At 39.5% G+C, this 14,994-nt stretch overlaps 1 protein-coding gene across 1 annotated transcript in view; it reads right to left on the bottom strand.

The window, feature by feature from the left end:
* LOC135114217 (serine-rich adhesin for platelets-like) overlaps positions 1-14,994 on the bottom strand; it is a 75,394-nt gene that overhangs the window by 11,572 nt on the left and 48,828 nt on the right. The gene's annotated exons all lie outside the window — the stretch shown is intronic.

The following is a 14,994-nucleotide window of genomic DNA, read 5'->3' as shown; positions in this document are numbered from 1 at the left end:
TGGGCCGGCAAAGTGCATAGTGCGTGTCTTTCTTGCACCAGCACGTGGAGGGAAGCAAGTAATGAAGGAGAGAGGAAGAGGGTAGGGGGGAAAGAGAGAGAAGGAGGGAGAGAAAGAGGGATAGAGAGAGGAAGAGGAAGGGATGCCAAGAAGGGAGGACGAGGAAAGTGGAAGAAGGAAGATGTGAATAAATGATTGAGCTTTAATTTTTTTTTCATTTTCTTGTTGGGCAGAAAGAGAGAGAGAGAGAGAGAGAGAGAGAGAGAGAGAGAGAGAGAGAGAGAGAAGATAAAGGGAATCCGACGAACAGAAACAAGACCAAACATCACAAAACAAAACGAACACACACACACACACACACACACACACACACACACACACACACACACACACACACACTAACCCCCTCCCCCCCCACACACACACAGAAAGGAAGAAAAGCATTACACAATAAGACCAATCAGGCAAGACAAAGCGGCGAGTAACGAGCGCTGGCTGCCACACCAACACTGAGTCAGGGGGCCCCAGGTGGTGGTGGTGGTGGTGGTGGTAAAGGGAAGACTCGAGGCGGGTACTGACGGACAAGGGAGAGAAAGAAGGTAAGGGGGTCAGAAGAACACATCGGGAAAGGAATGAGAAGATGGAAAGAGAGGTGAAGAGGATAAAAATAAATAAGCTGTATAGGGACTTCTAAGAGCGTTAAGTGTATCGTATTCAAGGGAAAGGGGTATGTGAAAGAAGGAATGTGAGATGAAAAGGGAAAAGATGTGAGAAAAGACGTGGGCAGAGTGGAAGAAGTCTGAAGGGGGATTAAAAGGGAAGATGTAGATTTATGATGAGGAGAGAGAGAAGGATGGAAGGGATAAAGAAAGGATGGAAGGAAGGCAGAAAGGAAAGAAGGAAGAAATGAAGAATGAAGGGAGGAAGCAAGAAAGCAAGCATTCAAGCAAATAAGCAACGAAACGAACGCATAAACAAATAAACAAAGGAGGAAAAGAATAAAATATGGAAAAATGGAATAAGAAAAACAAAATAACGAGGAAAGAGAGGAAGGAAAAAAAAACATGGATGAAATAATATAGCCGATGTTCACATTAAAGAAAAAAAGAAGAAAAGATAAGGAATGTAAAAAAAAAACGGAAAAACGAAGATATATGAAAAGAGAGAGAGAGAGAGAGAGAGAGAGAGAGAGAGAGAGAGAGAGAGAGAGAGAGAGAGAGAGAGAGAGAGAGAGAAAAAAAAAAAAGATAAAGGAAAAGAAAAAGATAAAAAAAAAGGGGGGGAGATGGCCAGGGGTTACATAGAGGTGACGAAGATGGGAAGTGAGCTGAGAGAGGAGAGAGAGAGAGAGAGAGAGAGAGAGAGCATGGGAGAGGCAAGGTGGGAGAGGGAAGGAGGGGAGAGGAGGGAGACGGAGAGGGAGAGATGAGTGAGGACTTCCAATAACTCACAGCAAGAAAGGTCATGTTCTGGCTCGAAGCGACATTGTTTTTCGTGGCATTGGGAGGAAGATGAAAGGGAGGAGGGACGAAATGAGGGGCGGAATGAGGGAGGGAGAGAAGGACAGAGGGATGGGGAGGCAGGGAAGAAAAAAAGAGGAGAAAAGAGATAAAGTGTGTAGGAAGTATTGGGATAAACAGACTGAGTAAAGGAAGGAAGGGAGAAAGAAAGGAAAAAAAAGAAAAAAATAGTGTAAGACGTAATGAGGAAGGAAGGAATAATGAAAAAAGAGAAAAAGGAAATTAAATAAATAGGAAGTATTACGATAGACTGCCTGAGTGAAAGAAGAAAGGGAGAAAGAAAGGAAAAAGGGAAAATAAAGAAAAGGTGCAAGAGCTGAGGATGAAGGAATGGAAAAAAAGGAAAAAGGAAATGAAATAAGTAGGAAGTATTAGGTTAGACAGACTGAGTGAAAGAAGGAAAGGAAAAAGAAAGGGAAAACAGGAAAATAAAGAAACGGTGCAAGACCTATTGAGGAAGGAAGAAGGAATGGAAAAAGAGGAAAGGAAATTAAGTACTTAGGAATTAAGGAAAGAAAAGGAAAACAAGCAAGGGAAACAAACTGAGAGATGAGGGAAAAAGAGAGGTAAAAAAGGGAGAATGAAAACAGTGAAGAAAAGAATGAGAAAGAGAGAAACTGAGCAAAAACTGGTGGAAAAAAAGGAAAAAAGGAAAAAGAAAACTGTGTAGATCAGACTAAGTAAGGAATAGAGGCAGAAAAGGAGGAAAAAGGGAGATAGGAAAGTAAGTAGGGATTGTTAAGGAAACCCAGACCGATGATGGGAGGAAAAAGGGAAGGAAAAAAAAGAGAAAAGAAGAAGAAATTAAGGACTAAGACTCGAAGGAAAAAGGGAAGAAGAAAAAAAATGGAGAAAGACGAAAATATGGAGAAAGAGGGAAAGACATAGGGAAGGAAAAGGGAAAAGGAAATAAAAGAAAATATTGTATGAGTAAGACGTAATGAAAAACAAAGAATGAAGGACGAAGAAGGAAAGAAGGAAAAAAAAAATATATATATAACGTAAAGAGAAGGAGAGAAAGCAATAGTGAGGAATAGAGGAAAGGAGAGAAAAATAGAAAGCTTAAGAGAAAAAAAGGAAAGGAGGGAAGGAGAAGGAAAAGAAAAAGCATGAGCATGAAATGAAAACAAAACAGAAAATTCAGAAAGAAATCAAATAAAAAGAGGAATAATGAAAGATAAAAATAGAGAAGGGTGAGGGAGACGGCGAAAAGTTAGTGAAAGAAGAAGAAACATAATAAAAGAAGGAAGAGAGAGAAAGAGAGACAGAGAAAGCAATTAAGGGAACGAAAGAGATAAAGAAACATAAAACAAAAATGAGAAAGGATACATGGAGTGAGAAAGTGAGAAAATACAAAAATAGAAAAGGAAGCAGATGGAGAGAGAGAGAGAGAGAGAGAGAGAGAGAGAGAGAGAGAGAGAGAGAGAGAGAGAGAGAGAGATGAGAGAGAGAGAGAGAGAAAAAAAAAAGTTTTCCTTTACACCTTCCTGCTCTTCCTTACTAATCTTTCCTCCTTCATGAATTTCCTCCGTAACTCTCTCTCTCTCTCTCTCTCTCTCTCTCTCTCTCTCTCTCTCTCTCTCTCTCTCTCTCTCTCTCTCTCTCTCTCTCTCTCTGACTAAGGATTCATTTACTATTGAAAATGATTACTAATAGAAGCGCCAAGCAACAGGTGAGGACAGGTGACAGGTTAGGGAGGGGTAAAGGTGGAGAGGAGCAGCCGGTGTATGATTAATTAAGTGGATGTGATGTAATGAGCTGAGAGACCTAAGTAATTTCAGGGTAAGATACAATGATTAATAATATGGCATGGTGTTAAAGGATGGTTTTGCTGAGGTATCCGTGTATGTAGGAGCGTTACTGACAGTGTGTTTATATTTTGGTGCGCGAGGAGATGAGGGGAAAGAGAAAGTTTGCTTAACTTGAAGCTTCCCCCCAAAAAAAAGGTCAAGGCTGCCAAAACAATAAATGAATAGAATAAAGTAAAGAAAGGAAAGAAATGAACGTATAAATAAATAAAAGGGATAAAAAACTCTGCTCAATTTAACTCATAAAAAAAAAGTCAAAGAAAGAGCAAATACAAAAGAAAAAAGCGGTGGACAATTTAGTTCCTTATTTTAGGTGTATTATATTCTCTCTCTCTCATCTCTCTTTCTCTCTCTCTCTCTCTCTCTCTCTCTCTCTCTCTCTCTCTCTCTCTCTCTCTCTCTCTCTCTCTCTCTCTCTCTCTCTCTCTCTCTCTCTCTCTCTCTCTCTCCTCTCACACACACACACACATACACACACACACGTAGACTTTAAAGTTATCAATTATTTGTCAAGGATACGAGCATATTCAAGTCATTAATTCACTAAGAGTTTGAAAAATCATAACCAAAATGAAAAAAAAAATATATTGCTGGATGGAGAAATATAAGAAATATAAGAAAAAAAAATCATGGAAAAGGAGACTGAAAAATCGAGAAGCTTAGAAGAGAATTATAGACAGAAAGATGAAGATAAGAGGAGAAAAAACGAGAAACGAATCAGAGGCTGGAGAAATCAAAAAGTGCTCAAGAAGGAAGTGGGAAAAAAAGATGAAATGACACGATGGAGGAAATGAATGGCAAAGAAAAAAGAAAAGAAAAGAAGAAAATATAACCAAAAAAAAAACACATGAGGTAAAAGTAATAAAAAAAATAATAAGATACGGAGAGAAGAAAGTGAACAACGAAGGAAACGAGGAAATGCATGAGTAGAAAAAAAAAAGAAAAAAAAGAAAATGACAAGAGGTAGCGATAAAGATAAGAAAGGAATGACTAGTGGAGAGGATGAGATAAGGAAAATCGATAATGTAGCAGACAGGTGTTGGGAGGGAGGAAAGGAGGGAGGGATGGAGGTAGGGATAGGAGGGAGGGAAAGGAGGGAGGGAGCGAAGGGAAAGCAGGTCAGCGAAGTTGGAAAAGGAAGAAAGTGACAAATCAAATAAGAGAGAAAAAAACACGAAGGAAAAGAATAAAGGCACAGTGAGTGAATACGTAGAAGGAAAAGAAGAAACGGTGAATGAGTAACAGGATGAGCAGAAGGAGGAATAAGAGGAGAATAAGTTTGATAATGTCGATGAAGGAGAGATGAGAAAAAGAGAGGAAGAGGAGGAGGAGAAGGGGGAGGAGGAGGAGGAGCAGGAAGAGGAGGAAAGCGGAGTTCTGATGCGTAAGAAATCAGTGATGACAAGGAAAGAAGTGCTGAGGGAGGCGGCCGAGAAGTGAATATCTAAAAGGAGAGAGGGAAAAAATATACATTGAATTTTAGAAAGGCAGCGGCTGAAAGGAGGACGAGGATGAGGAGGAGGAGGAGGAGGAGGAGGAAGAGGAAGAGAAGGAGGAAAAGGAGGAAGAGGAGGAAGAAGAGAAGGAAAAGGAAGAGGAGGAGGAGGAGGAGGAGGAGGAGGAGAAGGAGAAAGACGAGAAGCAGAAGGAAGAAGAATGAGAATTGATTGAAAAGGGAGCGCATGACAGCACAGGAAGAAAATGACACAAGTTTGATGAATTAAAAAAATAAATAAATAAATACATAGATAAATAATTAACAATGAAAGTTTTGTTTCTGCTTAGTGTTCCCTCGAAAGAATACATATATATATATATATATATATATATATATATATATATATATATATATATATATATATATATATATATATATATATATATATATATATATATATATATATATATATATATATATATATATATATATATATATATATATATATATATAAACACTATACCATCTGAATCATTCTATTTCAAGTTCCGTTTTCCTCTATAACATTCAGACTCCCCCTTGACGGACTTCAGGTGGTGGACTTAAGCTTTTGTTTGACCATAAAATAACACTTTGACAGTATTGAAGAAGCTGTGGTAATAGTAACAGTTGCAGTAGTGGTGGTGGTAATGATGGTAGTGATAGTGGTAGTGATGATGGTGGTGTAAGGAAAGCGACAGGAGGAGCTGCTGGCACGAATGAGACAGACAGGAGACAGGGAGGCGGGGCATGACGGGACTAGTAGGAGTGTGGTGCAATGTTTCAAGTCAGCTCCCAGAAGTTGGTGAAATCTGTTTATCGCTCAGAGGCGGAGGAGCCCTATCAGAGACGAGTGGCCTGGCTTGTGTTTTTGCCCTGCCTTCCTGTGTATTGCTTTCCTCGGCTCTAAGACAAACTTAAGAAATAATAATAATGAATAAATAGAAGAAGAAGAAGAAGAAGAAGAAGAAGAAGAAGAAGAAGAAGAAGAAGAAGAAGAAGAAGAAGAAGAAAAAAGAAGAAGAAGAAGAAGAGGAAGAGGAGGAGGAGGAGGAGGAGGAGGAGGAGGAAGAAAAATGAAAAGGCAACAGTAAATGTCAAAAACGAAATAAAAAGAATTGACAAGGATTAAATAAAGATAAAAGAAAGACAAGATTAACAGAACGGAAACTCAAAAATGAGAGAAAAAAAGACAAGGCAATCCAAATAAAAGCTAAGAAAACAGAATAACAACAATAATGTACAGATAGGAAAGCATTAACGATAGTGATGAAAATAATGCATGCACAACAAGAGACAAACGAGTGAAACGACAAATATGATGATTATGATCGAGTAATTAAACTAATGACACAAAAATTGATGTCATTACAAAATAGCTAAAATACATACAAATTAATTACAAACTAAAACTTATGTGAGGCGCCGGGAAATTGAACACGATAAATAAACCAGAATAGGAAAAAAAATACAATGAATATGAAAGTGATGATGAAATAGATCATGGAAATAATAAGGAAGGATAATGAAAAGAGAGAAAACTGATTGGTAAAGTAAAATGACAGATTATTAAACTACATGAACTCCCTCTCTCTCTCTCTCTCTCTCTCTCTCTCTCTCTCTCTCTCTCTCTCTCTCTCTCAAAAACAAGAGAAATCAGCACTTTCATCAACACAGTATTAATTTAACGCACCAATCAACACATATTTTTTTCACCTATCATTGCTCTAATATCTGATCATATCCACCACTTTACCTGTATGTGCGTCACACCTGGCTGCCTCTGTACGTATAACCTAACCAACCATGACTCAGTTTTCTATTGGTGAGGCTGCCTTTGTGATGCCAATAAGTGAAGAGTGGAAAAGAGGGCAAGGGAAGGATTCAAGATTTCTGACTTTCGTTGTTTCGTTCTTGATTCTTTGTGCTAATGAAGGTATGAAAGGGTAATGTAGCAATGCAAGGGATAGACTCAAGAATCCTGCCTTTGTTTGTGTTGGTTAATGAAGGTTTAAAAGGAAATAGTAAGAGTGCATGGGAAGAGACTATGGTATCCTGTGTTGTTGTTTTTGTTTTTTTTTTTTTTTTTGCAAAAGGAGGGGCATGAGTTTGTTTGATTGACTGATTGATTAATTGATACGTAAATAGATGGATGGGTATGTAGGTATATGGATAGACAGATAGATATATAGATAAACAGACAGATAGATAAATTAATTAATTGATTGATTGGGAGGGAAAAATAAAGTAAGGGAAAGATTCAAATTCCTTGCCTTTTTCGTCACATCTGGGAATGACTGACTGACTGACTGACTAAATGACTGACTGGTTGAGTGTGTGCCTGAGCGAATGAGTGAGTGAGCGAGGGAATGAGTGAGTAAGGGAGTCAGTGAATGAGACATATGAAGTCTTCGGTGGGTATTTTGGGTATTTCTTATGCCACTAGTAAAGAAATGCTATGACGTTACTTCTTTCCTTCTTCATTCACCCACCCAGCCACACACCCACCCACCAACACACAAAATGGGACGAGATGAGCTGCAGACGGGACGTAATGAGAGACAGAGAGAAGAAGGAATTCCCAGACATCAAGAGGGAGAAGCCGGTGGGATATAGGTTTGGGCGGCGGGGCGAGGGCTGGAGTGACGTCATCTATGGAGACGAGAAAGGCGTCTGGAAAAGGAGACAAGGCAGTGATGGGAGAGTGATAGGGAGAAATTGATGTAAAGGAGATGAGCTGATGTGTAATAGGAAGGGAGGAAAGAAAGAGCTATGATGGGAAACTTCAATATAGCTTCAGATGTCGGAAGGGAGGACCAGGTGTGTGGCGTGAGTGTAAGAGCAGCAGGTGAGAGGCGTGCGTGTACAGGTGTGGGAATGATGGACGAGAGGAAAGACGAGGTGAAAGGAAACTTTGAGGGTGTAACGTCAAAAACAGAGCAGAATGGAATGAAAAAAAAATTGACAAGGAAAAAAATGGAGCAAAGAAGAAAGAAATAAAGGGAAGGAAAAATAAAGGAGGAAAATACATCACGTGTGGGAGGACGAATGGAGGTAAAGGATAACAAACGGAAAGAGAGACAGTGTCAGATGTGCGTGGGAATGAGGGAAGGAGGGGGTGCAGGGAGGAGCAGATGTGGGTGGATTAAATAGGAAGGGAAGGAGAGAAGGAGAAGAGAAGAAGAGAGGCATCAGGTGTAGGAAACCAAGAAAATACCTCGTGTAGCCTCGTCCATCTTCATTACGGGGAAGGCGTGAGAAGAATGGAGACTAAGAGAGAGAGAGAGAGAGAGAGAGAGAGAGAGAGAGAGAGAGAGAGAGAGAGAGAGAGAGAGAGAGAGAGAGAGAGAGAGAGAGAGATTGTTGTTACTCCTACCCCCACAAAGAAAACGTAAGCGAGAAACAGAAAATGTGGACAGCACGCAACTAGAAAAAAAAAAAAAAGGAAAGGACAGAATGAGATTATCTGATATTTTATTCACAAATACCGAAGGATAGAAGAGAGAGAGAGAGAGAGAGAGAGAGAGAGAGAGAGTGGTGACTATTACTATCATGGGAACTACATATCTTTATAGTCCCATTCATCCTTCCCATTCTCCCATCTCACCCCCCTTCTATCTCTCTTCTCCCCTCCTATCAATGCTCCGTCGTTCATTCCCCTATCATTCCGCTCCCTCCCCTCTCTCCCCTCCCACTTCCTGTCCCTTCCTCGCCCTCTCCCCTTCAAACGAAGCTGGAAGAACAAGAAAACGATTATTCTGTTAATATTGGGGTGACCAAGAGGGAGATGGAGAAGGGAAGTGGATATGATATAGACTTCGTTCTTGTGTCAGAGAGAGAGAGAGAGAGAGAGAGAGAGAGAGAGAGAGAGAGAGAGAGAGAGAGAGAGAAATGCCTCCACACACACACACACACACACACACACACACCACACACACACACACACACACACACACACACACACACACACAATCACCGGAGAGGATAAAAGTGGTACTAGACACAGAGAAAAGAAGAAGAGGAAAAGAAAGGGAAAGAAAACGTCTCACAGAAAACCTCTCATGAAGTTCTTAAAGCACTTGTCTTCCTAGAATTTTTGCTCCTCCCTCAAACTCAGCAAAGGCGAGTCGCGCGAGATCTCACTCAACAAGTTTGGACGCGTATATGTTCCCCTTTTCTTCGCCATCAGTTTTTATTACTTCTTTTTTGGGAAGTGACACGCAAGATGTAGTTTATTTTCCTTTTCCTTATATTTTTCTTCTTTCTTTTGCGTGTTGTCTATGATGGAACTCTGGAAATTTCTGCTTGATTTTGTACTTCCTTTTCTTCATCTACTGTTCTTTATTTATTTTACTTATTTATTTTTTTTTTTTTATCGTCTAGGAGTGACTGGCAAGGTGTATAATATATCTTTCTTCCTTCTTTTGTAACTCGTCTAAGCTCGAATTCTTAACTCTCTGCCTGATGCCAAATGCAGCCAGTAACAGTGTCAAGTGAAGCCAGTAAGAGAGCCACATATTTTACATAGAGTCACATGTCAGCAACAGTGCCACGTGTCAGTAACAATGCCACATAAGTCAGTAACAGTGCCAAACGTGTCGTAGAGAAGGAAGGAAGGCCTAAGGGTCCCCTACTGCTAACCTTGACCAGTACCCTATCACCTCTCCCTTCCCTTTCCTCCCCTCCCTTTCTAGCCCCTCCCTTTCCCCTTCCTCTCTCTCACAGGAACTCTCACTTCCCTATCCTCTCCTCATTTATCTCTTCCTTTTAGTACTCCTTCTCTCCTGACTTCTTTCCCCCCTCCTCCTCCTCCTTCTCCTCCTCCTCTCATTCAGCTCACATAAAACACTTTCTTTTACTAACGTTCCTGTGATTATTAATAACTCCGAAAATAAAGTCTTAAAGTATCATCTCCTATTTTCTTTCCTCCCTCAGGCAAAGAAACAAGGCGAGTAAATGAAGGTAAAGGAACTGCACTAGGAACATTTAGTTTTGTATTGTTGTTGCTATTTAACTTTACTCAGTCACAATGGTAGGAAAAATAGAATAAACTACACTGCTTTTATAGCACTAGTCAATATTAACTTCCAGCGTTTTCTTAATGTAAATAATTAAGCTTGACCAGTTCTAATGATATTAATAAACATGAACTTTCATTATTTGTTTCAAAATAATAAATATGAACCTACTTATAATTTTCATGAAACTACAGTTACCTTGCTCTTTCCATAACGTAAATTGATATATATATATATATATATATATATATATATATATATATATATATATATATATATATATATATATATATATATATATATATATATATATATATATATATATATATATATATATATATATATATATATATATATATATATATATATATAACTTTTTTTTAATACTAATAACAAAAGTACAACACCACCAGCACCATCACCGCAACTACCACCACTACCATCACCAACACAACTACAGCCACCACCACCACCACCACCACCACGACCACCCACGCACTCCCGCACCACTCACGTGGCCCTCCAGGGCGCCACGACACGCGGGTGAGGGAGGGAGAGGGGAAGGAGAGGAGAGAGAGGGGAGAAGGTGAGGAAGGGAAGGGGGGTAGGGTCGTGGAGCAGTGCAGACGGAAGTAACAGCGATCACCCACATCCCTCTCACTTACTCTCCCGCACTCCCACCGGACACTCCCATAGACTCCTTCAGCCTCACTCCCTATATGCGTCATAGGAGACCACATTCGGTACTTGGGAGGAGAATGACCTGCTATGTGAATTTTAATAGTGATATGATAAGCAATTTGATTTTTAATATTGTTTCACTTTATGCGATTTGATCTTATTTTCGTCTCATATCAACAATTCGGTGGAGGTTTCTAGACACTTATCCTCCAATTTTTTTACAATGGTTTCTGTTCCTGTTTGGGGACCGGCGCCTCAGTGGGCTTTTTTTTCTCCTAATTTTGTTGCCCTTGGCTGGTGCCCCTCCCATATAAAAAAAACAAAAAATTAAATTAAAGCAACATTAAAGTAACTTCTAAGGCAGCAGATACAAATCACTAGCTCTCGAAGGTGTTTTCTTTTCTACAGTGATGGAGGAAAAAACATTTCAAGTACTTTTTTTCTTTGAAGGGAGGTAAACAGCACTACAGGATCAATCAATCATTAAACAATTGAATCACTCCTCAATGTAATTTCGGACTGGCACATTGAGTGGACTTCTCTTTCCTATTTTGTGACAAGATGGGTCAACTATATCACTAGACAGCAAGATGGTGAGAGCTCGTGTTGGCGGTACAGGAGACCACTGCCGGAGTGATAGTAAAGGTAAGAGTAATCAGTCCATGCATCAGTCAATCAATCATTCAATCAGTCAATCACATATATTTGCCTTCCATACCTTATTCTTCACCATCATTCACATTCTTCCGCTCTACACTTGAACTTTTCTTCCTTTATAAAGTTACACAAATTAATCTTTCAATGGAAAACGAAAAAAAAAGACTCCAGGGAAACACAAAGGAGGAAAACTAATCTGCCGTCACTATGAAGAGTTAAAATATTCATGTAGATATTATTAACTTTGGCGAGTTTCCTTTTCTTTTCTTTCTTCTCATTCGGTGAGATAAAAAAAGAAAAAAAGAAAAATAGTGTGTCACTTTAGATTGTCTTCATCCTCCCACCTCTCTCTCTCTCTCTCTCTCTCTCTCTCTCTCTCTCTCTCTCTCTTCCCCTGCCCTGCCATGTTCAACTTTTATTCGAAGTCATACCATTTCCCTCTCACATCTCTTATCTTTTCCCTCTCCTTTTTTTTCATTTTTATTTCTTGCTTTCATAGTTCCCTTCTTTCTTTCTTTATCTGTGTGTGTGTGTGTGTGTGTGTGTGTGTGCGTGTGTGTGTGTGTGTGTGTGTGTGTTTTATGTGAATCTGTCTGCTTTATGTACCTTTCTATCAGTCTATCTATCTATTTATCTATTCATGTATGTATGTATGTATGTATGTGTGTATATATGTATGTATCTATCTGTCCGTTTATTAATCTCTCTATCTCTTTGCCTACGTACCTATCAGTTTCTCATTCTGTCAGTCAATATCTCTCCCTGTCACTCAATCAGTCAGCCTCTCTCTCTCTCTCTCTCTCTCTCTCTCTCTCTCTCTCTCTCTCTCCTCTCTCTCTCTCTCTCTCTCTCTAATGACACGCCCGCAGGGAGGAAGGCGTGACGTGCCGCGCCTCAAACACACACCGGGATTTCATGATGATTAATGATGTCAAGTAATTTTGGAACGACTGCTTCCCCCATCAAGTCATTTTGTCTCTCTGTCTGTCTGTCTTTCAGCTCATCAATTCCTTTCTCTTTACATTTGTTTGTTCTCTCTGTCCGTTCGTCCGTTTATCTGTCTGTCTGTCTGTCTATCTGTCTGTCTGTCAGTAAATCTATTGTCTTATTCCTCTTTAAAATACTTTTTTTTTTCTGCCCGTCTGCCTATTTGCCCGTCTGTCTGTGTTTCCATTATCTCACTCCTCTGATCTCTCTCTCTCTCTCTCTCTCTCTCTCTCTCTCTCTCTCTCTCTCTCTCTCTCTCTCTCTCTCTCTCTCTCCTGTATTTTTTTTTACTTAACAATTTCATCAATTGTTTTTTCTCTTTCTTTGTTTCACTTGTTGTTTCAGGTTAACTTTATACCACTGCTTTTTTTCTCTCTTTCATTTAATTTCTCTATTTACCTCCAGTTTCTTATTCTCCTTACTGTTTTTTTTTTCTATCACAGTATCGACTCAATTACATCTTAAGCAATTATCATTAAATCACTTACAAGATCGAAGCACTAATTAACTAACAATACTAATAATCTTATGATATAATGCAATGAAAAATGAAAAAAAAGATGATGGGAATAGTCCAACAAGTATTAAGAGATTCCTACCAAATATATATCACACACAACACACACATATCAAGCAACTAACCACGATGTTCTTTTTTTTCCCCCTTCGCCAAATAAAATGATCTGGTGCAGTCTTAACGTATAGCACTGAAACTCATCTCTTGAGAAAATCGAGCCTTTCAAATTTTACAATGCCTTTGCTCTTATATTCCCTCAGTAAAATCGTCTGGATATACATATATGAACTAATACACTGTCGTTATCTAGCAGTCAGAGAGTTAAATCCGCCAGTGCGTGCAAGTATGCTAACAGTGTGAAGATAGTGCGTGGGGGGACAGCAGTGTTGTGAGTGAGATGGGAGGCTGGGAGGATGAGTGAGTAGGGAAGGAGCAGCAGATGGTAGCAAGGAGTGGAACAGAGGGAGCAATGAAGGTAAGTAGAGTAACAGAGACATGAGAGGGAGAATGAGATGTAAATGGTGAAAATTAAAAGGAAGACAGAAAAAACAGTTAGTGGAGTTTGTGGAGGAACGGAGGCATGAGAAGGAAGAAAAGAAAGAAAGAAAAGAGGATCAGACAAAGAGATGCAGAAAGAAAAAAAAGGAAGAAAAGAACGAATAAAAAAATAGATACAAAGAGAAAGAAAGAAAAGAAGAAGGGGGGAATCAGACAAAGAAAAGGAAAAAAGTGACAAAGAAATAAAGAAAAAAGAAAAAGACAAAGACAAAAAGAACAAAATACACAAAGTTTTTTTTAATTAACGCAAAAAAGGGAAGAAAGCAAATGCAGGCAAGTCCACGTGTTTAATTAGCCAACAGCTGGCCACGCGTGGGAGGTGAGGCACAAAACGACTATTTCCTCTCCATGACGCAACACTGCACCGCTATTGCTTGCACACTCTCTCTTTTCTCTCACAATCCACCCCACCACCACCACCACCACCACCACCACCACTACACCCTACCATGGACCTTACTCTGAAACACTTCTGCGCCGCACCTCCACTACATTCAAAAGGCTCTAGTTAAAATTGCACGGGTTTTTAAGGGTTTTTTTTTATGATTCTAGTGACAGGTTAATAAGACTTCTACATTACTGACAGGAGAAACACTTTTGATAATCCGGTTAATCATCTCTCTAGCCTTTGAAAATAGTCGTGGTGTGGTGCGAGATCAAGGTGTTTCAGAATATGGATCTTGAAGTCACTGATGTCTGTATTTCTTTGCTGCATGTCACGTTTTATTTCTTACCTTTATTACTCCCATAGTATAATAACAGGAAGGAATTGTGCTTCTTACAAATGTCTTTCGCAGTGGAAGGTGTAGAGGTAATTTTCAGCACTAAGGAACGTACATGATAAAGAGTAATTAATGGTGAAGATAAAATTGTAGTCATGAGTCTATCTCCAGCTGCTTTATGATGATCGTCACCCATGAAGCACCTCAGATGGGGGAAAATAAAGAACAAATTATCAAGTAAGCTTTTTTTCCCTTTTATTTACAATTTATGACGAATAATTAATCGTACTAGTTTCTGAATAAATGCCTCTATTTTCTCCACGACTTCCGCAATGAGTGGGTGGTTTAAAGAGATTGGAACATTAGCGAACAGATTACCACGTAAATATTTTCTCTCTCACTCGCAATCTATAATGAATAACTATAACTGAGAATTTCTGAATAAACACTATTTTTTTCCACACCACTTCTTCAATGGAGTGAACCGTTTAGAGAGCCTGAATCACTCCTCAACTCCCTCAACTCTGTACTACCTACAATGTGTTTCTAAATAAATGCTACTATCTAACTCCAAAACTTCTTCAGTGCAGTGGGTTATTTAAAGAGCCCAGACCACTCTTCAACTCTGCTCAGCTGTGTGCCTCGGGTCAGGACACCAAAGGTCTTACTCACGCCATTCCGCTGCCTACTCACTGCCACGTCAAGACCCACACCCACAGTCACCCTCCCGTCCCTGTGCAGTCCCCCAGCCGCAAAGGTGTGCTATGTGGTTCATTAGTTAATTGGATCACCTGTGTCATGCCTCTCGCCCCCATGACGCCGCCTACTGCATCCTCTGACACCTACGATGGTTAAGGAACGAAGCGCAGTGGGGTATTCATTCATTCATTACAAAAGAGATAGAAGATTTTTGGCTAACTGAAAGACGCAAATTAAACGTCGTGTGAAATAAAGTGAATGATACGAAACTAAAGAAAATATTAAATGTCTCCTGGGAAAATACAAGGGAGTTTTTGTTTATTTATTTATATATTTTTTTATTAAGCAGG

This window comes from Scylla paramamosain, chromosome 27 (genome assembly GCF_035594125.1).
Source record: "Scylla paramamosain isolate STU-SP2022 chromosome 27, ASM3559412v1, whole genome shotgun sequence".
NCBI lineage: Eukaryota > Metazoa > Arthropoda > Malacostraca > Decapoda > Portunidae > Scylla > Scylla paramamosain.
This window is presented reverse-complemented; position numbering and strand designations above follow the sequence as displayed.